The sequence below is a fragment of the Cetorhinus maximus genome, unplaced genomic scaffold (genome assembly GCF_964194155.1).
Source record: "Cetorhinus maximus unplaced genomic scaffold, sCetMax3.hap1.1 HAP1_SCAFFOLD_545, whole genome shotgun sequence".
Lineage (NCBI taxonomy): Eukaryota > Metazoa > Chordata > Chondrichthyes > Lamniformes > Cetorhinidae > Cetorhinus > Cetorhinus maximus.
Genome location: NW_027596487.1, coordinates 177,505 through 203,056, shown reverse-complemented (window position 1 = coordinate 203,056; position 25,552 = coordinate 177,505). Strand labels below are relative to the sequence as shown.

General features: G+C 44.1%; 1 long non-coding RNA gene across 1 annotated transcript; it reads left to right on the top strand.

Annotated features, from left to right (window-relative positions):
• The first annotated feature begins 1,645 nt into the window (after positions 1–1,645).
• LOC144674053 (uncharacterized) lies at positions 1,646–21,323 on the top strand. Its single transcript, XR_013574464.1, has 3 exons — positions 1,646–1,758; positions 9,994–10,271; positions 20,979–21,323. It is a non-coding gene; the product is annotated as an uncharacterized LOC144674053 (long non-coding RNA).
• Positions 21,324–25,552: the final 4,229 nt, after the last annotated feature.

Below are 25,552 nucleotides of genomic sequence, written 5' to 3'. Positions count from 1 at the left end.
TTCATCCCAATGTGTCCGATTCCCATCATAACCTAGTTGGTTTGTTTTTAAAAGCAGCGGGAATCCTATATCTGAACTGTTTTTGGAACAGAAGACTCGCGTTTAGAGTTCAGGAGGTTTGTACACTACAATGACTTGCATAAGCCTCAATATGGTAGGTGTTGTAATTCCCATATGTTCCTGCACATTAAGGGATGCAACCCCATTTGAACAACTGCATTCAGTTCTGGGCATCACACCTCAGGAGGAATATATCTGCGTTGGAATCGGAGCAGTGCAGATTCATCAGGCTGATGCCAGAGGATTAAGCCTCAAAGGGCTAAATGGCCTCCTCCTATTCCTATAACTGCCTGTTGAGATGCGCCCCTGCAGATCTAGTTGCTCACAAGCCACCGAGACTGTAGAGCCAGAAAACCAACACTGGCATCAGCAGATGGACTCCTCCTGTTGCTGTGGAGGTGCGGACCAACCTGTACCAAACGTTACTATTTATCACGAAAGCTCTGTTCCCAGAAAGAAGCCCATGATCCTAACCTTTCAACAGCTGCACGTTTTTAGTGCTGTGGAATTGTCAGAATCACAGTCTAGGCACCTCTGGTATCAAATTTTCAACTCTTACAGATTTCCCAAATTCAGTGTAAGCTTCTAATACAAAGCCTGAAACTGATTATTATATTAACATATTGCATTGTATGCTAGGCATGGGAGAAGAGGGTTAAAAGGAGATAAACAGAGTAAATGTGGAGGAGATTAAAAATTAAACTCCAGCCAAACAAACGGTCCTTAATTTCAGAAAATTAATGCTGGTGAAACTGCTATTGAATTGGTCCATGTTAGTTTATTTTAATATATTATGAATGATCTAATAATAGTTCTCATATAATTACTGTAATTCAAATATTCATTAAGAACAAAAAGTCAAGTATAAATTTTTAATAAGCCTTTTGAATTATTTGTGCAATATCCAAGCTCTGATATTAAACAAACAATGGTCAATAATAGCTGAGTTTTTGCTCAGATCACATGAGGATTCCAGTGATTCTGGGTGTACAGCCTCCATCAAAATATGCTTGGTAAATCTCTTTTATAAGGTTGGGGAATCAGGGCCTAGCATACAAAACAATACCTTAATATAATCATCGGTTTATGTCTTTGGTATCAAATTTTTATCTCTTACACACTTTTCCTGAGTTCAATGTGAGTTTCTAATACAGAGGTGCTTAGACTGTGATTATGGCAATTCCTCATCACCAAAAGTGTGCAGTTGTTGAAAGGTTAGGATCATGGGTTTCTTCCTGGGACCCTCTGTACCCCCACAGCAATGGGAGGAGTCCCTCTTCCTACAGCAGCTGGTGATAATGTTGGTTTTCTGGCTCCATTGCCTCGGTGGCTTGCTATGAACTCGATCTGCGCATCTGGAGAACCAGATGTGGAGGTGCTGCTCGTTTATCTGCTGCCAACTTCTGGAGCCACTGAGAACAACAGTGTCATTAGCTGTGGTTCAGGAGTAGCACTCTCAGCTCTGAGTCTGTCTTACTGTTATGGGGATCACGTGACTGCATAGACCAATCAACCCTAAGCATAGGGAATCTGAAGGGTAGAACTTGTTAGCCTTGGTCTTGAACAAGCATGTAGTCTCCTCTGAGTCTGTTAATACAGTTTACTGTTTCTTACAAGAAACCCGTCCTGCAATCTCCAAGTTTATTACAACCGGTGATGAGGATAAACAGTGCTGATGTAGCACCTCGCTTCGCGACTGTGAGTATCCTGATATTTTAAGGGAAGAAAAGAAGTATACTCACCAGCAATGCCTCATTTTGGTAGAATTGACCCGTACGACTCATCTGTCGAGGACTGGAGTCAATACATTGAGCAATTAGGGTTCCACTTTGTAGCTGACGAAATAACAGTGGAGGAGAAACAGAAGGCAATTCCGCTAAGTGTCTGCAGGAGCAAAGCCTATAACTTAATCCATAGCTTGACGGCTCCAAATGTGCCAAATTCCAGATCCTTCAACGAGCTAGTCGACCTCGTGAAAAACAATTTTAGCCTAAACCCTCGGTGATCATGCAAAGATTCCAGTTTAATTCTCGAATAAGGACCCCTGGTGAGTTGATCGCAATGTACATTGCAAAGTTAAAACAGTTAACGGAGCACTGTGACTGCGGTGATGCTTTAAACGACATGCTGCGAGATTGTTTAGTTTACGGCATAAACGACGATGCCGTTCAGCGGCAATTGCTTACAGAAGTTAATACAGACCTGGAGCGCACCATGGAGATAGCGCTAGTGTTGAGAGCGACTCGCAGGCTCTGCAGAGTGTGTAACATGGTGCCGTTTTGCAGCTAGGGCGGGAACCTGCCGCTGGGCTTGGCGCGAAGACCAGGGAGGCAACCATGAAGAGGGACAGAGTCCCTAACATGAGAAAATAAAAAGAAAACCTTGAAGCAGCTCACCAGTAACCCAGAAGTTAAAGTGTTACCGTTGTGGGGGAGATCATGCACCCGAAGCCTGTAGATTTAAAGAGGCAGAATGCCACTACTGCCACAGAAAAGGGCATGTTGTTAAACAGTGCAGAACTCAATCAAGGCGGCCATTCAGACAGCAAGGGCAGAATTTTGCCCTTGTCGGGCGGGCTTGGCGGGGCGAGTGGGCGTGGTCAGCTTCGGGCTGCGACCGCGATTTCATGCTGGAGGGCCAGTTAAGGTTGGCCTAGCGTGAAACGCGCGCTGCCGCACTGCCTGTGTGGTGGCGGGAGGAGGGTGAGCACAAGATGAAAGCTCCCTGATGACACAGAGCTGCTTCAGGGAGCTGAAGATTTTAAAAATGGAATATAAAGAATTTTAAAATGTTACAAAACATGTCCCCTCATGAGCAGGGATATGTTATGAACGAAATTCAAACATTTTAATTTAATTTTTATTTGTTGTTGGAAACCTCATCCCGCTGCTTGGCCTTTTTGCCTGCCTGCTAACCGTAAGGTTGGACGGGCAGCGAAAAATTTAATTCAATTGGTACTTTAATGGCCTTAATAGGCCTGTTAATTGTTGGCTGGCATGCTGCCGACTCCTGCGGGTGCCCGCCGACTGAAATATTGCGCGAGTGCACAATGACTTTGGGACGCTCGCTTGACATCACCACATGTCATTTTGCGCTTGTTTGGGCCGGGCACCCTCCCGCCTGACGAGCGAAAAATTCTGGCCCAAGTCAAGTTAAATGAAGTGCACAATATAGAAGAGCCGGAAATAACTGAGGCTGACGTTTATTCCCTACACAATCTGAAGGCAAGGAAAACTGAATCAATTACTGTTACACCCAGAGTAAATGGAAAGCCTCTGCTCATGGGGGTGGACACAGGAGCATCAGCCACAGTGGCAAGAGAACACATCTTTAAATACCTCAGAGAAGGTACCCAGCCACTGAGCTTGGAGAAAACTGCTTCTCAGTTAAAAACAAACATAGGAGAAGCAATAAAGGTGAAAGGCATCACCTCTGTACCTGTATCATACAGGGAACATGCAGCTCAGATGCCAATAACTGTTGTAACTGGAGAAGGACCTAGCCTTTTGGGCTGTGATTGGTTGAAAGAAATCAAACTAAATTGGTCCAAAATTTTTCAGGAAGAAACCCTGAGTTGACAAGGGAATATGATGGTGTCTTTTGGAATAAGATGGAAGAATCGAAGGACCTTCACAGGAAGCGAGGATCCCTTGGGTCAGAGTTGGTTCCATTGGAAAATCATGAAAGGAAGTGAAATGAATACAGTGCCAGTCTGAACCAACTGAAGAAACAGTTGGAAAAAAAAACCCAACAATGTTTAATGTTCCAAGAGGAAGCCAAAATATAGAAACAAGAGGCAGAAGAACTGAAGAATCAGTTGATGGAGACAAAAGAAACATTAGAAGGAAAAGTCATAGAAATTTTCAAAATGCAAATGGGTAGCTTGGCCCCAGAACTGAACCAAGTTAAGATTTCATCAGAGATTTGGCCAACTGTGAAATCAAAAGGAAGGATGAGACAAAACCCTGTGGAAAACACAATAAGATAAGACAGAAAACAAAGCTGAAAAGCCAGTAGGATATGATGTGTATCCAGAACCCTTTCTGCAGTTGAGAAAGGATACTCACAAACTGAAAAGAGGGCTTATCTATCGTATTTGGAGTAAAGAAGTTCCATCAATATTTACACGGTCAACACTTCACCAACCACTGTTAGGATTGTATAGTGAAGATAAGACAATCCTACCGATAGATTCTGCTAGAATTCAAAGATGGGCTTTAATTTTGTCGGCATATGACTCCACTTTTATGCACCATCCAGGTGTGCATCTAACAAATGCAGATGCCCTCAGTTATCTTCCTTTGCCTGATAGTATTACACATGTTCCAGTACCTCAAGAGATAGTACTTGCATTAAATTTCCTGGACCACTCACCAGTCTGCGCGAGACAGATAAGGAATTGAATGAATCGGGATCCAATTTTAGCAAGAGTCTACAAACAAGTATCACAATGATGGTCAAATGCACAAGTTCCTGAAGAATGAAAACCATTATTTGTCCGTAGATCTGAATTGAGTTATCAAGATGGTATCTTACTATTGGGAGCAAGAACCATCTCTGTGCAAGGAAGAGAACCATTATTGGAAGAACTTCCTAGTGCGCATTCTGGCATTTCAAAAATGAAGATGCTCGCACAAAGTTATACGGTGGCCAGGTATAGACAGTGATATAGAAAAAATGGTGAAACAGTGTCTCCCGTGCCAGCAACAGCAGAAGTTGCCTGTTTCAGCTCTACTGCATCTGTGGGAGTGGCCTAGTCAACCCTGGGTTAGGCTACATATAGACCGTGTAGGTCCATTTCTAGGTACCCATGTTTCTTGCGATTATTGATACACATTCCAAATGAATGGATGTGTTTGAAGTGAGATCACCTACTTTGTTTGCAACCATTGAAAAACAGCGCCAGAGTTTCAGTGTTCATGGTTTACCTGAAGTTATTGTGTCAGACAATGGTACGGCTTTTACTAGCACTGAATTCCAAAGATTCGTGAACCTAATTGGGATTAAACATGTCAGAACATCACCATATTACCCCTCGTCCAATGGGTTAGCAGAAAGAGCAGTACTAACCTTTAAAACAGGCATGAAGAAACTGTCAGAGGGAACATTAGAAACACAAATTTCAAAATTCCTGTTCAGCTACTGCACAACTCCTCATGCAACCACTGGTTTAAAAGCTTCAGAATTGTTGATGAAGCTCCAGCAGATTGAGTCCAGTATTCCCTAATTCAGAGGGGAAGGTGGAGAAAAACCAGGGGAGTCAGAAAGTGAATCATAACTTTCAGTGTAAAGGTCAAGAGTTTACTGTGGGAGAAACAGTTTTTGTATGAAATTTTGCAACTGGACCGAGATGGCTTTCTACTACAATCGTCTCTGAAACAGGACCTTTATCATATCAAGTGAAAGTGGGAAACAAGATTCTTAGGAAACATGTGGATCCTCTCAGAAGTCGAGAAACTTTCCAGCAACCAATTAATCCACCTGAAATTGAAGTCAAAACTTCGAAACCTGAGGTGCCAGATCAACAAACTATACCAGATGTTAAATAATTCTGAACTGCCAGTGTCTAGGGATGTCCCTGAAGCTGCAGTTCCTGTGCAAGTTGATCCAATGGAAGAACCTCCAGCTGTAGACTGGCGTCGCTCTACACAAATCCGAAAACCTCCTCAAAGACTAAATTTATAATGGCATGAACTGTACATTATATATATATATTTTTATTCATTCACGGGATGTGGGCTTCACTGGCTAGGTCAGCAATTATTGCCCATCCATAGTTGCCATTGAGAAGGTGGTGGTGAGCTGCCTTCTTGAACCGCTGCAGTCCATGTGGTGCAGGTACACCCACAGCGCTGTTAGGAAGGGAGTTCCAGGATTTTGACCGAGCGACAGTGAAGGAACGGCGATATATTTCCAAGTCAGGATGGTGAGTGACTTGGAGGGGAACTTCCAGGAGGTGGTGTTCCCATGTGTATGCTGCCTTTGTCCTTCTAGATGGTAGTGATCGTGGGTTTGGAAGGTGCTGTCGAAGGAACCTTGGTGAATTCCTGCAGTGCATCCTGTAGATGGTACACACTGCTGCATCGGTGGTGGAGGGAGTGAATGTTTGTCGATGTGGTGCTAATCAAGTGGGCTGTTTTGTCCTGGACGGTGTCAATATGGGTTAAGTTGTTTTGTAAATAAGAGGGTAAAACAAAAGTAAAGAGTCAGCGATGTAATGATTGTAAGTTAAACTATGTCTCACTGTTATGGGGATCATGTGGCTGCATAGGCCAATCAGCCCTAAGTGCAGGGAATCTTTAGGGCTGTGCTTTTCGGCCTTGATCTTGGAACCAGCATGTGGCCTCGTCTGGAGTCTGTAAATAAAATTTACTTTTTTCTAAAAGAAACCCGTCCTGCACTCCAAGTTTATTACAGAGTAAGATGCTCCAGATCCCGCTGCTGACACTTGGGGCAGAATTTTCTGCCTGTTAGGCGGGCTGGTCGGGAACGGGTGTGGGCGGGCGCGGAACTGATTGCTGATCGGCTGCGCCCCGCCATTTTATGTGACAGGCCAATTAAGGCCTGCCCAGCGTGATGCATGGCTGGCACGCTACCTGTGTGGGCAGGGGGAGGAGGGAGAGTCGGGGCCTGTGCTCTTTCGTGCATGCGGCGAAAGAGCGCAGAGATCTCCCTGAAGCACGGAACTGCCTCAGAGAGATTAAGTTCAGGTTGAAGGTCTTAAATAAAGATAGGTAAAAATTATTTAGACGTGTCTCCTCACGTGACAGTGTCACATGAGCTGGGACATGTTTATGAATTGCGAAAAAAGTGTTTATTTATTTAATAAAACCATCAGGAAACTTCATCTCGCCCATGGATGAGGTTTCCTGAAAAACGGGAAGGCCGCTTGGGCTCTTCGCCTGCCCGCCAACCTTAAGGTTGGACGGGCAGCATTGATAATTACTTTAATTGGTTTTTTAATGGCCTTGACAGGCCTTTGACAGTTCGGTGGGTGCGCATCATTTTACATATCGACATGCCAGGCCTGCCCCCGCACACCGACATGAAAATCCTGGCTTTGAAAATAAAATCTAGCCCGACCCTCCATTACTGAGGGAGCACTGTACTTTAAAAAAATTCTTTCATGGGATGTGGGGTTGCTGGCTAAGCGAGTATTTGATGCCTATCCCGAATTGTCCTTGAGAAGGTGGTGGTAAGCTGCCATTTTGAAAGACTGCAGTCCATTTGTTGGATGTGATGTGTCTCAGATGTTAAACCGAGGCCCTGATTGCCTTTTTAGGTGGATATTAAAGATCACACAGCATTATTTGAGGAAAAACAAGGGAGTTCTTCGTAGTCTCCTGGCCAATATTTATCATCCAACCAACATCAGTAAAAAAATTTTCCAGGCCATTATCTCATTGCTCTCTGTGTATATTGTCCGCATTATTTCCTACATTAGACTTCAAAAATATTTCATTGGCTACAAAGAGTACCTGAGATTGTTAAAAATGCTAGGTAAATATAAATCTTTCTTTCACTTTTTTTAAACGCACTAAAGGCATTCCAGGAAGATATAGGGTTATGGGAAGGAAGCAGGGCAGTGGAATTAGCTTTGGATTGTTCTAGCAAAGGGTTGGCATTAATAAAATGGACTGAATGGCCTCCTTTGGCAAAGTGAACCTCCACCGTTTTATATGATCTATGGCAAGGACTGGAGTGATTGGTGCAGTAAAATAAACATCTGAGAGACTGATTATTTGAAGTAGCCAACAGACCCTGAGACAGCCTGTCTGTTGAGAAAGATTTCTAAATTTGTGGCATTTTCATGGGAAGACTATTGTTTTTATATGAAGATCAAGATGGATGCAGCTCTGTGAGGAGAAATGTTGAGTCAGCCAAATTTTATTGCACAGAGAATTTGAAAGAGAACTGGACAGAAATAAATATCAGGTCGTGCTCACAATCCATAAAGTTTCTAATATTTCCAAATAGTTTTAAACATAGTTACTTCACACCAAGTTTCTCTAGAGTGATACGGGAATTGGGAATAAGTTGAACAATTTCTAATGTTTTCAGTAGCCTATAAAAAATGGATTGCACATTACTGGCCTTTAGCTGGCTGATTTACAGTGATTCAAACTGTACTGTTGAATATTATTTTGGTTTAAACAGGAACAGATCAATGGTAAAAGCAAAATACTGCGGATGCTGGAAATCTGAAACAAAAACAGAAAATGCTGGAAAAACTCAGCAGGTCTAACAGCATCCGTGGAGAGAGAAACAGGGTTAACGTTTCGAGTCTGTATGACTCTTCTTCAGATCAATGATGCTTGTTTTGCTCAATGCAATGTTTCTGGGAAAGTGGGTATGTTGGTTGTAATTCCTCTTCACAGATGAAATCTTGCTGTAACTGATGACTTGCATGATTGTTTGCAGCTAGTATTACACTTACTTTTCTTTCACTTTTCCCCCCCCCTCTTTTGTTCTTTCTTTCCCTCTCATTTTATCCTACATGACATTACATTGTGGGCTGGGAGGTTGGGGGGCATTTAATCAGCAGGAAGGCATGGGGTGCAGTGTCCATTGCCTTCCCATCTTTTTTGTTATTTGTTCTTGAGATGTGGGTGTTGCTGGCTAGGCCAGCATTTTTTGCCCATCCCATTGTCCTTGAGGGCATTTAAGAGTCAACCATTTTGGTGTGGGTCTGGAGTCACATGTAGGCCAGACCATTCCTTCCCTAAAGGACAATAGTGAACCAGATGGGTTTTTACAACAATTGACAATGATTTCATCATCACCACTAGACTTTTAATTTTAGATTTTTATTGAATTCAAATTCTGCCATCTGCTGGGATGGGATTCCAACCCGGGTCCCCAGAGCATTGCCCTGGGACTCTGGATTACCAATCTAGTGACAATGCCACTACGCCTCTGCCTCCCCCTCCCCCCCGGCTTTCCTTATTAAGTCAGGGACAGGGAAAGTCAAGGTCGATCTTCCCACCCCTAGGCCAAATGAGGTCATTAAGTGGCAACTTAAGGGCCACTTAAGGGCCTCACCATACCATTGCTGGTATTCTACCAGTGGCAAAGGGGCCTCGCCATGTGGTCAGGCTGCCAGGTATACTCTTGCTGCCTGACTGCAGGCTTGGGGAGGGGGGAGGACGTGGGGGGGCACTCCTGATCAGGTACCCTGTGCCCCTCAGAGGACACCGTAAGGGAAGATCCCCTTTCCTGCCTCACTGACACTTCCCACCCCCCATCTCACCAGGGTTCACTTGACTGGCTCCAGCAATGTGCCCCACTTACCTTTATTCCAGGCATCCAGCACCAAATGTGGTTCGAAACCTGCTGTAGTCCCAGGAGTGGCCACCACTCCCAGTGGTGCTGCCAGTACTGAAGAGCTGGCGGCTATCTTACTGACCCACAATTATTGGGGGCACGATCTTTGCCTCCAAAGGCCCAGGAACCCTGAGGACAGGCAAGTAAGTGGCTGATTGGGGTTTAATCCCAATGGGGCCTTGGGAAATGGCTGTGGTAGTGGGGGGTGCAACTGGCTTTCTGCCGATTCAAAGGGCCACACCGCTGTGGCCATTAAATCCAGTGCTGCAAGTGCGAGGAAGAGTTAGTTGATAGAGGCTCAGGGCGTGCAGATGTAATTATGTTTCCTTTTTAAAGTCATACAACCTGCCTTTTTTTCATATTCCATTGTAAATTCCATTGTTGGCATTGATAGGAAAAAACTTTTTAAGTGAACTTGTCACACTGCAATAACCTCCTCCTGCCAGTGGTAGTGCTGCAGTTACTCAATTGAGGGAAGAGGGTGTTCATACAGTGTACCAAGGTTTACTTTGGCAGTTTCCATTCTATATGTGAAATTACTGGTTATAATTAGCAGCAAGTGCATACAGACATAGGATTTTTAATACTTCATATTACATATTTACACAGTGTGCACATGAAATTGGGATCTTTGGAAGAGGTTGAAGACTCTATTACCTAGTGCTTATTTGAGTCTTCACCTCAGGAAATATGAGATTATTATGAACACTATGGAAACAAAGCTTTTCAGCTTCCAAAATTATAAAATCTCACAATATTTCTGGCCTCAAGGTGTCTGTACTGGAATATTTTTGAATCAAGAAACCTTTGACAGTGAGTATATAAGCAGAAAAATACAAATCACATTGAGCTGAAATGATTCATCGCCAAAATCAGCTGCTTCACAGGTCAGTGCTGCAGCAATTTTTAATCTCAAAGAAGTAGCATTAGTCGTTCATTTTGAACAATAATAACTCATTCTGTGAGCTAAAGTTTTGTGTTTGCCATGCTAAAGCTGCAAATGAGTGGAAGAGTTATGGAGTTAAATGAGTGTAAACATCAACAGATATCAACAGAAATGCACAGTGGGGAAACACATCTTAGAAACATAGAGTCATGATATACTGGAACATGTCTGTGTCAGCTCTTTCAAGGCAATTCATCCCACTCCCCTGCTCTTTTCCCAGAAGCCACGGTGGGTGCAGAGGTTGGAAGGAAAACAAATGGAGTCAAAGAAACAGAGATGAATTCTCTGCAATAATACAAGAAACAACAAAGATCTTCTGCTGCACTCTGAAGCTGTTTGCAAGGCCTTTTGGTTTCATTTGTAAGAATCCAATGAGCATCGGCTCCTAACGATTGCCCTAGCTCCTTAATGGAGCAGAAACAGGAAACACTGGAGACTCTTTGGAGGTGAGGCAGCATCCACCAAGAAAACACGAGGGAGCTGATGATTCAGGTGCAAAATCTTTCCTCGGACCTGGAAGATTAAGAGAATTTAAGAAGGAATAGCACAAGTGAAAGGGGGTCAAAATTTACACACATAGACCACACAGACCCATGACACACACATACACATGACACACACCACACGCACAAACAGACACATGACACGCACACAGGAAAATTAGAAAGGCCTGTAAAGTGCTATGGTGAGGAATTGAGAAATGGTTAACGGGCGGAAGCGATGTACGCAAGAGACAAAGGAGGCATAATGAGAGAAGTCAAAGAAATTAAAGACATGCAGCAAGTTACTGAGAAATCGAGCTAAATGGGCATCGGTAAACAGGATGGGAAATATGAAAAGCCGGCAATGAAGAAGAAGCTCCAGGCTCCCAGGAGTTTGGTTAAAGAACAAATGTAAGTTGTCGACCATTCTGCCAGCATCGTATTTCAATGAGGGTTGGGCGTCTACACCCCAGTATCAAACTGCTCACCTACCCCTTTAGAAGCATGGGATCAGGAGTAGGCTATTCAAACCCTTGATCCATTCAGATCATGACTGATCCGTGCCTCTACTCCACCCACCCGGATTCTCTAACACTTAATAGGCTTACCTAAGAAAATAGCAATCTCAATTTTGAAATTTTCAATTGTCCTAGCCTCAGCAGCTTCTTTGAAAAGAGGATACAAAATTTTCACTACCAGTTGTGTGGATGCATGTTTCTTGAGATCATCCCTGAATGGCAATCCCTTTACGGTTACGCCTCCTTATTCTGGAGTCTGCCCACCAGAGGAAATAGTTTCTCTTTATCTACCCTATTAAATCCTCTAATAATCGTATACAGCTCAGTTTGATCTTCTACAATTTGATTTCCAGTTGCTACTATACTGGTGGTGTAATGGTAATGTCACTGGACTAGCAATTTAGAGGCTCAGGCTAATGCCTGGGGATGTGAGTTCAAATCTCACCATGGCAGCTAGTGGAATTTGAATTCAATTAATAAAATTTGGAATTAAAACCTGGTCTTAGTAATAATGGCCATGAAACTGTTGTTGCTTGCTGTAAAAACCTACCTGGTTCACTAATGCCCACCTGTTTGAGATGTGATGTGACTCCAGACCCCACAGCAATGTGGTTGACTCTGAAATGGTTGAGCAAGCCTAAGAATGTGCTGGCCTTGCCAGTAACACCTAAATCCCATGAAAGAGTAAATTTTAAAAAACACATAAGCCTGGTGAATACAGACTGTTGTTACAATTTAACTCTTTTAACCCCAGCATCAGGTGAATCAAAGCCAATATCTGTCAGCTTGAGCAGTCAGCCCTCCTGATGTACAGCACTCCAGATATGGTCTAAGCAGAGTATTATACAACTATAGAATAACTTGCACCCATTTGTATTCCAGCCCTGTTGAGATAAGTTATAATATTCCATTATTTTTAAAAATTATCTTTTGTGCCTGTCCCTTTAAATGCCCATCTCACATTGCCAGCACCTCCTGCCAGAGGGAAAATGGGAGCTGTCATTGAGATCGGAAGTAGTTGAGGTCTTTTGAATGCCGTCAGTGAAAGGCAGTGTCAACAAGAGTCCATGAGCGAATGCCCTGTTGGATCATTTCCAAGCAAGCTTTTTCTAGTTAAAAACACCACTTTGAACTTAAAAGCTGGAGCTGCATTCTCCATCTTCAAAAGCAGTTTGTGAATTATACATTGGATTATTACGGAATATGCATCAAAAGAAGGTTCAGGAATACAAGCAATTATTCTTTGAGGATAGTGCTTGGGATGGACTTTACAAACAGATGCATTTTTACTTTATTCAGAAGATCAGATTAATAAATGATTTTTCTGTTGAGTCTAAAAAGAAACTCAGTGTTGGCTGTTTTCCAGATCAAAGTTTAAAGGATGTGGGATTAACTTAATGTCCTTTTCTCTCATTTGTCTATTTCTGTGTTTTTTTTTCTGTCTCAAAGCTGCTAGTGACAGGGTAAGAAGCTGAATTTGCATCTGAAGCTACAATTATTGACCCAGGTGCAAGAGCTTGTCATCTAACAAGATATAATAATTCAGCTGCTGAACACAGTCGAGCTGCCCAACTGAAACATGTTCCTTCTGGGGTAAGCAACACTTGCTATTTGGAGCAGTAATTTAAAAAATAAATCAGTAGCCATCAGCACATAAGACAATCTGAGAATGTGGCAATTGAGAATTTGGCAATGTTGGGGAAGTGCTTTTAAAGTAAAGAATGTTGTTAGCAACAGTGTATAGCTTCAAGTTTAATTTACATTTTGTATTTGGGTGTTAAGGAAGGTGAAACCTGGTTTTAGTTTCATTTAGAAGTTTTTCTGAGCTGGGTGCCAGACAGTGTGGGGCCCTGTATGCATACATGCATTTTTAACGAGGTTTTACAATGATTGAATTGAAGAGATGGATTACCAAGGGGTTGGTAGTTTAGTGAAGTTAAAAAAAACAGAGCATTTAGAGGCTTCAGTTCAGGACTCAATGTTGTCTTCCAGGACCCTGGAGGCCTCACACTGTATGGGGGGCCTTCCAGGGATCAGACAGCCTTCCCTTACCTTGGTAATGGGGATTGTTATCTCCACTGGAGGCACCTCTTCCTCTGAGGAAGAGAGGGTCAGAAGGGGGAGGAGGCCAGATGTCCCTATTCAGCCTCCAGAGGAGCGACTTGTGGGCGGAGAGACACAGGCACAAGGGGTGCAGGGCCAGCAGGAAGGCCAAGGCAGAAGGGGCCGCAGAAGACACCACTATCCTGCTGCCAGGGTTTATAGGCGGCGATGCAGCTATGTTCGAGGTGCAATACCGACGGAAGCTCCGTCTCTCACGGGAAACAGTGACCTCCATCTGTCAGAGGATCAGCCCTGAGATCAGCTCTGACTGTGTGGGTGGACACCCCATGCCAGTGGCTTTGAAGGTCATGGTGGCCCTAAACTTCTATACCTCCAGCTCTTTCCAGGCTCAGCTGGGGATCTGAGTGGAGTCTCCCAATCAGCTGTCCATAGTTGCATCAAACTGGTGACAGACTCTCTGTTCAGGCGGGTATTGACTTTCATTCATTACTGTACAGACGAAGCCAGCCAGGCTGAGCGAGCCAGAGGCTTTGCAGCGATTGCTGGCTTCCCCCGTGTCCAGGGTGCTATAGGCTGCACACATGTGGCCATCAAAGTGCCAGCAGGTGAGCCCGGTGCCTTCGTCAACAGGAAGGGCTTCCACTCCATGAACATGCAGATAGTGTGTCACCATAGGATGCAGATTCTGCAAGTCTGTGCAAGGTACCCTGGCAGCTCCCATGACGCTTACATCCTGAGACACTCCCAGGTGCCGAGGCTCTTCAGTGCTCCAGCCCGGCTGGATGGATGGCTGCTGGGTGACAAGGGCTATTCTCTCAGAAGATGGCTCATGACTCCTCTCCACCACCCAAGAACAGAAGCTGAGCAGTGGTACAATAGGAGCCACGGCTCCACAAGGGTTGTGGTGGAGAGAGCCATCGGTCTTCTCAAGATGCGCTTCCAATGCCTGGAGCATTCAGTGGGCGCACTCCAGTACCCTCCAGATCGTGTGTCACTGATAGTGGTTTCATGCTGCGCACTACACAATCTGGCGGTGGAAAGGGGGGGACGCAATGGTGGAAGAAGATTTTCACGCAGCTGCATAGGCCACAGACAATGAGTTCAGTAGTGAGTCCGAGTGCGAGCACGCTCAGGAGAAAGCTGAGGATATGGACGCTGACCTGGGTAATCTCCAGGGAGGCAGGGACACCAGGACGCTTTGATCCAATGCTCCTTCAGCTAGCCTACCAAATAAGAACCACCATCACATGCCAGGGCTGCAGCCTCCATATTCGATCCCTGGCAGGACCAATTCCTTGGTCAACAACATAAACCTTATTGCACTGGCACAGAGTGTAAGGAGTCACACGTCTATCATAACATCATGGCTTACCCTGCACCCACAGAGCAAATGAAGCATCTAGAGGCCAGTTGCAAAAAAAAGATCTCATTTATTTCTGAGTGACAAACATAGCAGAAAATAATATTCATTGGTGTTTTACATCACACCATTAAAAAAACCCAGAAAAATGGTGGAAACAGCTATCACCCGTGATCAGGCCATGTTGTGCTTAAGGTGATTTACGTTTACATTTGGGAGTGCTCTGTCTGGGTGCTCCCCCTTCACTGACACCGGCATTGGAGACAGCCTACTCACTCTGTTGTTTTGCTGGCCTTCATGACCTTGGCGGGCGTCCTGTGGCCCGTGGAGCCTGTATTGTCCCTGCCTGAGAGTGAACAGCCAATGCTATGGCTGGCATCTCCCCAGTTGCCGCAGCCTCATCAGATGCCACAGTCACTGGCAGAGGGGCGGAGGAGCTGCTGCCATCTTCCAGAGTGCCCTGAGAGGAGCCCGCAGAGACGATAGCCTGTGCGCCAACGTCAGGTCGCTCTGGACCTCCCTGCTCACCATTGATGGACGGGTACCTAGTTGGGATACTGGGTGTCTAATCCATCTCCCACATGGACACTGACCAGCTGAGGTCATTGCCGGTCTATGGGCTTGCAGGTCCGAGCACATCCCCAGGGACCCCTGGTAGAGTCCCTGGCGGAGCCTCTCCATGAGAGTTGCTACTTTCTCCACGGAGGAAGCATTGCGCTCGGCAATGAGGGTCAAGGCAATACTTCTGCTCCACAACGGACACCACGGCACGCAGACCCTCATGTATCTCCGCCAGAGCGTCCCGCACACCTGCTGGACATCCAGCAGCTGCTGCCTAACGGACGACTCCAGAGGCCCATCATCAGCCTTTGAATGAGCAGTGTCCTGGTCTCCAGGAGGCCTCTGACTGCTGGCGCCCTGGGCACTCTCTGCCTCTGCCTGCACTTCAGGTGAGTGTGAAGTGCCCTCACAAATGTGCACCGAGATACTAGACGCTGATCTTATGCCTACTGAGGTGCTGGTATCTGCACTGGTGCCTGCCTGACAGAGAGGGTGTGACGCTGGTGCATGATCAGCATGCTGGTCGTCAGGGGTCAGGGGTGGGCCCTCAGGCTCCTCACAACAAGGGGCTGCTGGTGAGCTTAAAGGGGAGAAGAAGGGCATGTCATTAGTTTAAGTCATTACACTGTCAATGTGCATGCACATGCCTGGCACCTTGGTGAGACAGAGATCTGCATCATTGTGCCCGCGTCTTTCCATTATCAGTGGGCATTCCAGGTTCGAGGCTCACATCAATATACAGATTACACTGGAATGGTTGCAAAAATCCACAATCTCACCTCAGTGCGCTGCACTCTTACCTACCTCTGGCACCCCAACCTCACCGCAGCCGCTTGAATGAGGTGCATGGTGCCTCTCCAGCTCCAGGGTCTCTTGCTTGTATCTACTAAGGATGAGGTGGTGTGGGGGTCCCCTGCCAGTCCGGGACTTCTCTGCATTGTTATGGGATGTTTTCTCCTGGATGGATAGAGGAGCATTGATTAGTCCACTCTCTACCTGCAATACCATTGCAGCCTGGCCAATCACACCTGAAGAACACCTCGCAGGGCTCAGCTGATTTGTGACGGTGGAGCTGCAAGGCACTCAGTCCAAGCAGCCAGGGCTCACCCACTTTGGCCAAATCCTGCCTCATTGACATTTGCCACTCATACTCTAACACCTCTGAGGTCCACGGAAGGGATGGGCAGCTCTTACCTGTTCTGCAAAATGACCCATGCCAACATTGTACTCACCCTTCCCGATTGCAGGAGATCGTTAAAGCGCGTCCGGCACTGGACCCATGTGCGCCTCACCACATCGTGGCTGCTGACCCGGGATGCCACCTCCTCCCAGGCCTTTTTGGTGAGGTGGGAGGTGGGGGGTGGCGGGGGGGAGGGGGGGCTCCTTCTCCCGTCCGTGGGGACAAGTGTTTCTCTCCTGGCTGCTGCCTCCTCCAGGAGGACACCGAGGTACTCGTCCGAAAAACACTGGGCTTAGTGCACTGCTGACCTGCCCTCCCGCCTGCCATGTCCACCCGCTGTGGCATCCATTCACACGACTTCCACGTCCTTCAGTGGCAGCCTTCTGGGGGCTGGCGAGGCCGCATTCGAATTGGCCGTGAGGACGCCATTGGACCCAGTGGACATTAAGCCCCCCTCCTCGTGCTCATTGAAAGGCCACGTCTCACGCTGGATGGGCCTTAATTGGCCTGCCTGCGTTAAATCACAGTGCGCTGCTGATCGCGGGTGCCCCCTCTGGGCCTGCACGCCAAGGATAAAATTCTGCCCTTGGCGTTGAGACAGCGGTAAATCTTCACCAGGGTTTTGTGTCTGTAAGGGTTCCTGGGATAAAAGGAACAGTGTGAGTTTGAGTCATTTTCCGTATTGAAATCTTTCCAATCTTTTTGTCTAGTGTAATATAGTTCATTTTTTCTTTAATAACTGTTTTATTCTTTGTGTTAACAGTATATTGGCAGACTCTTGTGAATATGTTCATTTGCTCTTGTGAATGTGACCTCCACGATTTCTAAAAAAAAAATCAAAGTCAGGACCTAACAAGCTAGATTTCACTCTGGGATCTGACTTGTTCAGTATTAACATCAGCTGGGCTCATAATAAAGCGCAGGTAAAAAGAAAAAAAAGACTTGCGGTTATTTAGTACCTTTCATGACTGCAAGATGCTTTACAGCCAATGAAGCACATTTTGAAGGATAATCACTGTTGTAGCACAGGAAACGCAGCAGCTAATAGGTGCCCAGCAAACTCCCATAAACAGAAATATGTTAAATGACCAGATGATTTGTTTTAGTCTGAGCTTGCAAGGCAACAAGCAGTGTGAGTTTCTACTGTAGCACTTAGAGCATTGTTGGAAGCTCCTTCAAGTTAAGTTGTGACATTGGCCATCAGATGTCTAGTGGGTTCGACAGGCGTGCTGATAGAGCTGTCAACGCATCCCATGTTACAAAGGACATGTTCCAAGCACTGTACAAAGAATGCCAGGTTGCTGCTGGATTCTTCCATGCTCCTTGACATTGTGTGTAGCCTTTCTGCCAGGCTTTGTGATTATATATTTAGTCCTCAGCTTTCTTCGGTAGCCTGGCCAATCAAAGTACTTATCTGAGTCCTGTACAGCAGAACCAGTGTGAGACATCTCCATTCAGCGAACTGCGACATGTCCTATGCTTTCTCCCCTGCTCTGGTTCCTGCGCTCCTGTGGCTGGTATCTCATCACGTGCTGATCCTTCTTCTATCCTAGCATGTAAAAGTGTAGTGTGAGCCTCTGAGCTGGTGTTTGTGAGGATAGGATCAAGTGATAGTGCTTGAGTTAACACTAGGAAGTATTTTCAGCTGCAGAAGGCATTATTCAGGCCTCTAGTCAGCAACTCTAAGCCTCATAACATTGGCTAATGCATGTCCACTATATAAATAATGCATCTAGTTGTTAGTTAATTTCTTTTATGAAGGTTGCAATAATTTTTGTTCCTCATTTCTGCTATGCAGCTTCTTTTTAATTTGAAACAAAACAGTAGCATTAATCTAAACTAATTATGATCTAATTCCTTAGTGTAAAATGGATTACAGCCCAGTACTTATATTTACCTTTATTAGTTTCACAAGTGATCCCTACATTAGCTCTGTGCATACACCCAGTTCTGCCCACTCTCCCCGATATATTCAGATGCCTGTTTTTTCCTATTGATCAACCTGGGTGTATGGTGTAGGACACCGGCAAGTTTAAAAGGAATAGGAAATGTTGAGATGAATGAAGAAGTTGTCACCAAATATCAGCAAGTTTGGCTTTCATAACTTCACAATCTTTCATAGAAAGAAAAGAAAGCAAGGACTTACATTTATATAGTGCCTTTCTCCATCTCAGGGAGTTCCAAAGTGCTTTGCTCTCAATGAAGCACTTTTGAAGTATGGTCACTGTTGTAGGAAAAGTGAAAGTCAATTTTCAGACAAGAAGTTCCCACAAATGGCAATGAGATCAATGTCCAAATCATCTGCTTTAATGGTGTTGATTGAGGGATTAATGCTGGCCAGAACAGTAGGGAGAAGTTACTTATTCTTCTAAGAATAGTGTCATGGATTTTTTAAAAGGGAAGAAAGGGCTTTGGTTTAACATCTGATCTGAAAGGCAAACTGAGGGAGGTAAGAAGCTGCATAACAAAGGTGTGAAGAGTCTTGATTTCAGCATAGAATACAGGGAGAAAGGAAAGCCTAAAGCATAATCTTGATGGAACTCAGGAGAAAACTTCAATGGAACAATGGCTAGAGCTGTACGGATCGATAGAACAGAGTCGGATGAAATAATTACTTTACTTATGGATGTTAACCTGGAAATTATTTCCCTATTCCTAATAGTCATTGAGAAGGGATGTGTACTTCCCACATGATGTGAACCATGTAAGGCACTGAAGATGATTTTTGCTGTGGGATCTTTTAAATTCACATGAGAGGGAAGGCAGGACCTCTGCTTAATCTGAAAGATGGCACCTCTAACCGTGCAGAGCTCCCTCAATACTGCAGTTTAGTATCAGCCTAGATTACGTGCTTAGGCCTGTGGAATGGGACTTCAACCAATGCCAATGGCCTTCTGACTCTGAGATGAGAGTGCTACCACTGAACCAATGCTGGTAGTAAATGGCTCAAATGTACATGTATATATTGATTGGCCAGTAGAGATTCACATGACTCAAACAGTAGGAAGGCCTTTGTCTCTCCATGAGTTTCTCACCACACCTATTTCTGAGAACTCTGGTGTGAATTTTCACTGTTACTGCCAGCCAGAAACAGGCAATTGCAGATCAGCAGATTAGTTATACATGCTACCCAAATTTTCCTTTTCATTCAATCACTTCTTGCAATCTTATCTGGGAATTATGAACAATCAGCAATCTACTGTCACCCAGCCATTAGCACCCATCAGCAATCTGCTTAAAGGCAAAAAAAGAGAAAAGAACACTTGATTCTCAGAGCCAGTAGGAATCTCATGCTGCTTTGAATTGTAAGAGGAAAAAAAAGGAAATGTGTTAACATTCTTGGTAGAATTTAAAAAGCAGGATATTTCAGCAGCAATTTGAAATAATGTCTGAAATTGCAGGCAGAGGGCTGTAAAATCTGCTGTAAATTCATCACCCGAAACCATAAATTGGATTACTGCCTTGTAATCCACTCCCACACAGCTAGTGTCACCTATTTCTTTTCCTCTGTGTGAGTAATGAGCCTCATGCACAGTTAGAACTATAAAATCCAGGCCAAGGTTATTTATTTGACATATAAAAGTGTACTCTAGCCCAGTCAAGAAGAATGTGCTTGTTTAATTAAAACCCTCTTAACCTAGTGTCATAATCTTGTAAATCACTTTTGGAAATATCACCAGCCATGTTTGTCGTGTTTTTATAATGATATAAAGGCACTAATCACTCATAAGGGATTGTGTAAACACATTGTGGGTTCATTAATTTACATTAGGCACATGAGAACTGCCATGGTCAGAAGACATGAAGGAAAATATAAATATATATTTATATCTACATCACTCTGGCTACTTTATACAATTATTATTTTTCTTTTAAAACGGACAAATGGCTGGACTGATAAAATGGCTGCTCGCTGACCGCATGATAGTTCTGGGTGTTTCTGAGCAGTTTAAAAGTGGACACAGGCTAACACATTAAACCCCTTGCATTGTATAAACATTCCAGCCAAGCCAACACAAAGGATAATAGATGAGACACTAAGATAAAAGCAAAATACTGCGGATGCTGGAAATCTGAAATAAAACCAGAAAATGCTGGAAAAGCTCAGCAGGTCTGACAGCATCTATGGAGAAAGAAACGGAGTTAATGTTTCAAGTCTGTATGACCCTTCTTCGGAGCTCTGACCTTGTCAGACCTGCTGAGCTTTTCCAGCATTTTCTGTTTTTATTATAGTAGATGAGACATCTGATCCAGCCAGCTATGGACAAAGGCAGAGCGATTTGTGACTCCTCATCTCCAACATTGTGCTAATGGTTCTACAGTTACCTGCTCAAAACACAGTGGATTTTAACAAAAGGCCTCATTAACTGAATAGCTTGACCTGAAGCCATCCTGTCACACGGCTGAGACTTGATCTGTTTGAATTGCTTTAATTATACAGCTTTTGGATTCCATCTTCAATCTGCTGTTTAACACCTGACAGGCAGGCCACACCGAAGCAAGCTCTGGGCAGGTTGGACAACTGGCCCCCATCTAACCTAACTGCTGGGAAGATTTCAGTACTATAGCTTACAGAACTGATTCAATCAGTGCATACCTACTTCACCTTGGGACATCAAAACAACTGGAAAAGCATGTTGAACACCACTGGTCTTCAGCTGTCCGAGCTCTATGAAAGAATTCCTCATTGGACTTTGATTCTGGACCCTGGACTCACATGAAACAATAATTCTTACATTTATCATGGAATCTGCCCTGTACCCCTTTCTTTCCCTTATCTCTCTTTCATTGTATGAATGCAACAAGGGATGGACATTGCAAAACCTCTTTCCTGTGTTTTGTGTGTGTGTAAAATAAACCAACCCTCTTATTTTAGCTTATCTCAAGTTTGCTGTGTGCTTATTAATAGAGGATTGGATCACTCCAAACTGAAGGGTTGGGCAACATACACCACCACTTGTAAAGGGGGAAATCAGAAATCAAAAGTACCTTTCTGTTTATGGATGCATAGTGAGTGGAAAATCACCGCTGTTTAAATTAAAGCCCCTCCTATCTGTAACAGAACCTGCATGTATGGATAGAAAGCTTGAAGACATCAGTAGCAGGGCTGAGTGTGCTGGGTTCTGCTCACAGGCCAGACTGAAACTGAGGATGACACACAACCCTTCTAGTGATGGCATGCTGCTATCCCTTAAAGGCACATTACAACAATGGTTAACTAACATCAGCAACAACTGTGACCAAACTGCAACCCAACAGCTCAAACTCCATGAATTGTGAAGGTGCATGTATGCCAATTTCTAAAAAAAAAAGTTTTTGTTTCCAGAATATGGGCATTACTGGCAAGGCTGACATATCTTGTTCATCTCGAGTTGTCATACAGAAAATGGTGATGGGCCTTTAATCTTGAACTGTTGGAGTCCATGTAATGAAGGGGCTTGGACATGTAATATGTGTAGGCACTCTGATTTACCTAGGATTCTGTCAATGTATCCTTCCCACCTGATATGAATCTCCAACGACCTCAATGAAAGGGGAAGGAGAGTGGGGTGTTACAAATCATTGCTGATTCACTGAGTAAAGGTAGAAGCTGGAGCCAATCTTTCTTTAACATAGGCCCATTCACAAAACTCAGAGAACAAAGGTACAGATTCCCTTTTCTCCTCCACAGGTTCTTATATATACTTTAGAATAATGCCCTAACCTTTCCCCAGTTAGTAACAGCTGCTGTAACTTACAACTAGAGCATGCACTTCATTGTATTAGGATTGCAACATTAACTGGGGAGGGAGGGGGTTGGGTAGGGCTGAGGGGTTAGATTAATATTACCTCCTGACAGAAGGGAATTAGATAAGTGCTTGAATAGGAAAAATATGAAAGGGTTAATAGAAAGGGTAGGGAATTGGGATTTGAATGGTAAACTCCATCTGAAGAGCCTGCACTAGCACAATAGGTTGAATTACATCCTCCTGTACTATCATTTCTCTGACCTTATATTTCAATCATCATAAAGTAATATGTCCTCTGTCTTGCTGTGCAAAATGCTGCTCACAAGTTTCACTCTTCATGGTGTCCAACACTATCTGAAACTATCTGATAGTTTAACCATCCAATTATACAGTAAGCTTTGCTATAAAACAACATAGGTGTTAAATAACACAGGAGCTTCATGACCGAAGCTGAAACATTGTCATTTCAGGATTCGATACTGGGCGCGAGACTAATAGAAAGAGACAGTGACACACTGCTTCCACTTAAACTAACTGCACAATAACCAGCGAACAGCCAATCTTGTGGTTTAAAGAGTTTAGTGGTTGATAGGACCATTTTTAATTTCCTACATTAAAATGCTACTAGCCAACATGTAGAATTCTAGATATACATTTAGTTAAAGATGAGAAAAACCCACTGTCCTCCCTGACTAGAGAGCCGAGTGGATTGTATAGCTTAGTGTTATGTGCTGACAACATTCAGCATCAACAATATCTGCAGTGTAACTGGTACATTAAGAGCTTGTAACATCCCTTATATAACATATGGGGGCACAATATATTTCAGGCTTGCACTGCAAATCAAAACTCAAGCCAAGGGTACTCAAGCACCTTAAATAAGAACATTTTGCCTCGCACATTATCTACCTAAATAAACCCCGTAGTCAAGTTTCATTACACTGATATATTGGCCTGTTAAGACACATCACATAAAAGGCACAAAGTATAAAGAGAAAATGCCAGAACTGAACTATTTTTCTTATAAGCTTACATTCAGATAGCACCTGATCAGTAATTGTTATCTAGGCACAGGAACTGCCAACAAAAGTGATAACATGAAGGATCAATTAATGTGTTTGGCGTTTGGCCATGATGTGAAGGTGAAATCTCTCCTCTCCTCTTTTTCATGGGAATTTAATGTCCAGCTTAAACGGGCAGACAGGGTCTGAGTTTAATGCCCCATCTGAAGGACCACATATCTGACAATGCAGTATTGACAATGCATTGAAGTGATGGTCTGTCCTTCAGTGGAGCTGAAACCCACAGCCTTAGCTTTCATGTGAGAGCGAGATTAATGGAGCCAAGCAAACACATTGTGACTGAGAATTTAATTTCTGTAGCACCGCCTTCAGCTGCTTCTGGCATGTCCCCACGGTGCACCCTCTTCAGAAAGTGTCCCCAGTGTGTGATGAAAGGCTGTGAAGGGGTAATATTAGGATGTCACACCTTCCAACTGGCTGGTGCAACACTGGGATATCAAATTTGGGAGCACCCAGGTCCAGGCAAAGGATTCGTACAAAGCTCTTCAGCCAACAAATGTTAAGCTGCAAGATGGGCCCTGCAGTCACATTATTTAAAGAGCCAGGCAACTGAACTACAGGTAAGGTAATTTTTAAGAGGTTCTCCTCACAGTATTCTGGAGTGTTTTTGGAGGTGTTGTAGAGATTTCCTGGATTTATCAGAGCATGTTCCTGCATGTTCACAGGGATGACAGAGGAGTGTTGGTCTGAGATAGTCCTATCTGTGGAATCTAGGCGTGGTACTTGGTTAGTCATACTCTGGTATCTGCTTAACACTTGTTTATTAGTGCCACAACTAAACAGGTTACAGAGTAGGTATGTTGCTCCTAGGCATGATTTTAACCTCTCTTTCTCCCTCTCTCTCTCGTCTAACATATGACTATCTGATGTCAGTAGTACTTCATTCTCTACATCATACATTAGTATATCCCTTCTGTTAACCTTTTATACTACAAGCATGACATCTGTCCATACAAAGGCTGTAATAGATATGGCGGGGGGAGGTGGTGGGTAGGTAGCAGTGGCAGTGCCTCTGGATCTGCAGCACAGAGAGTGAGTAAAGGCCGCAGAGAGGGCAAGCTAGGTGCCATGCCCTCTGCAAAGTTTGAGCCAGACTCCTCTATGCTCCTAGGCAGTGACAGGAGGCTAGCAGGCAGTCCAGCCAATGCACCCAGCATCTCGGTATGCATGCCCATCAGCAATCTCCAAAATGCCTATCTGAGGCCTCCGAAGCAGAACTTGCCTGCAACCTCACCCTCCTATGATCTGACAAAAGAACCATCCTTTCCCCTGGCCTGGCTGTAGTCACCTCTTACCTGGATGACTCACCATGTGCTGATTCGAACTCTATTCTTGCTTTCAAGGTATGTGCAGTACCAGACCTGAGTTGGTGGCTGTGAATGTCAGATTATTATGACACAGCCGATGGTAAAGGCTGAGTTGTTCAAATCCCAGAGGGAAACTTAAAACAACTGTCATAACTCATTTTTGCATTTTATATGTTTCGAGATGCAGGCATTGAATTCAGTGGTAATAAGACCACCAAGTCTCAAGAGGTTTTTAAAAAAACTAAATTAAACATTTATTAATACAAGAAAAAATGTAAGCACATGCGTAAGTCTGCAAAATTATTACTATAATTTCTACAAAAATCCCCTAATTAATCTGACTCTCAGTTACACCCCCGTTAAGGCAACAGTAAAACACAGATTTAAAAAGACCCCAGGCAAAGCACATTTGACCTTACGAATCTAGAATGAGTTACCTTGCAGACACAGCTGCAGGTGTACAGGCTGGTTAGATCTTAAATGCCTCTGCCTTTCTGTTTATACCTAGCTTTTCCTTTGAATGTAAATTTCCTATTGTATTACTAGGCTTTTAACGTCACATCTTCTAACAATAACATTTTCATCCCATTAATGTTATTAGTAATATAAACACATTGCTTGGCGACTGCAAGGAAGAGGACAGAATGTCAGTAAATGCATAACACTGTGTTCGTGTGTTGTGTATGATGTTGCTGAATCACCGGAGGTATGTGGAGCCAGTGAGGGTTAGGTATAAGGGTGAGGCATTGTAGTAACTGTAGCTTTAAGGAATATAGTGACTGTAGCTTTAAGACTTATTGTACTGTGTAGCATCACATGACAGTGTGAATGAATCAGCCCTAAGCGCAGGAACCTTAGAGGTGGAACTTTTGTCTCGTTGTGGATCTTGATGGAAACATGTAACTGCTGCTGAAGCCCTGTAAATAAAGTTCACTGTTA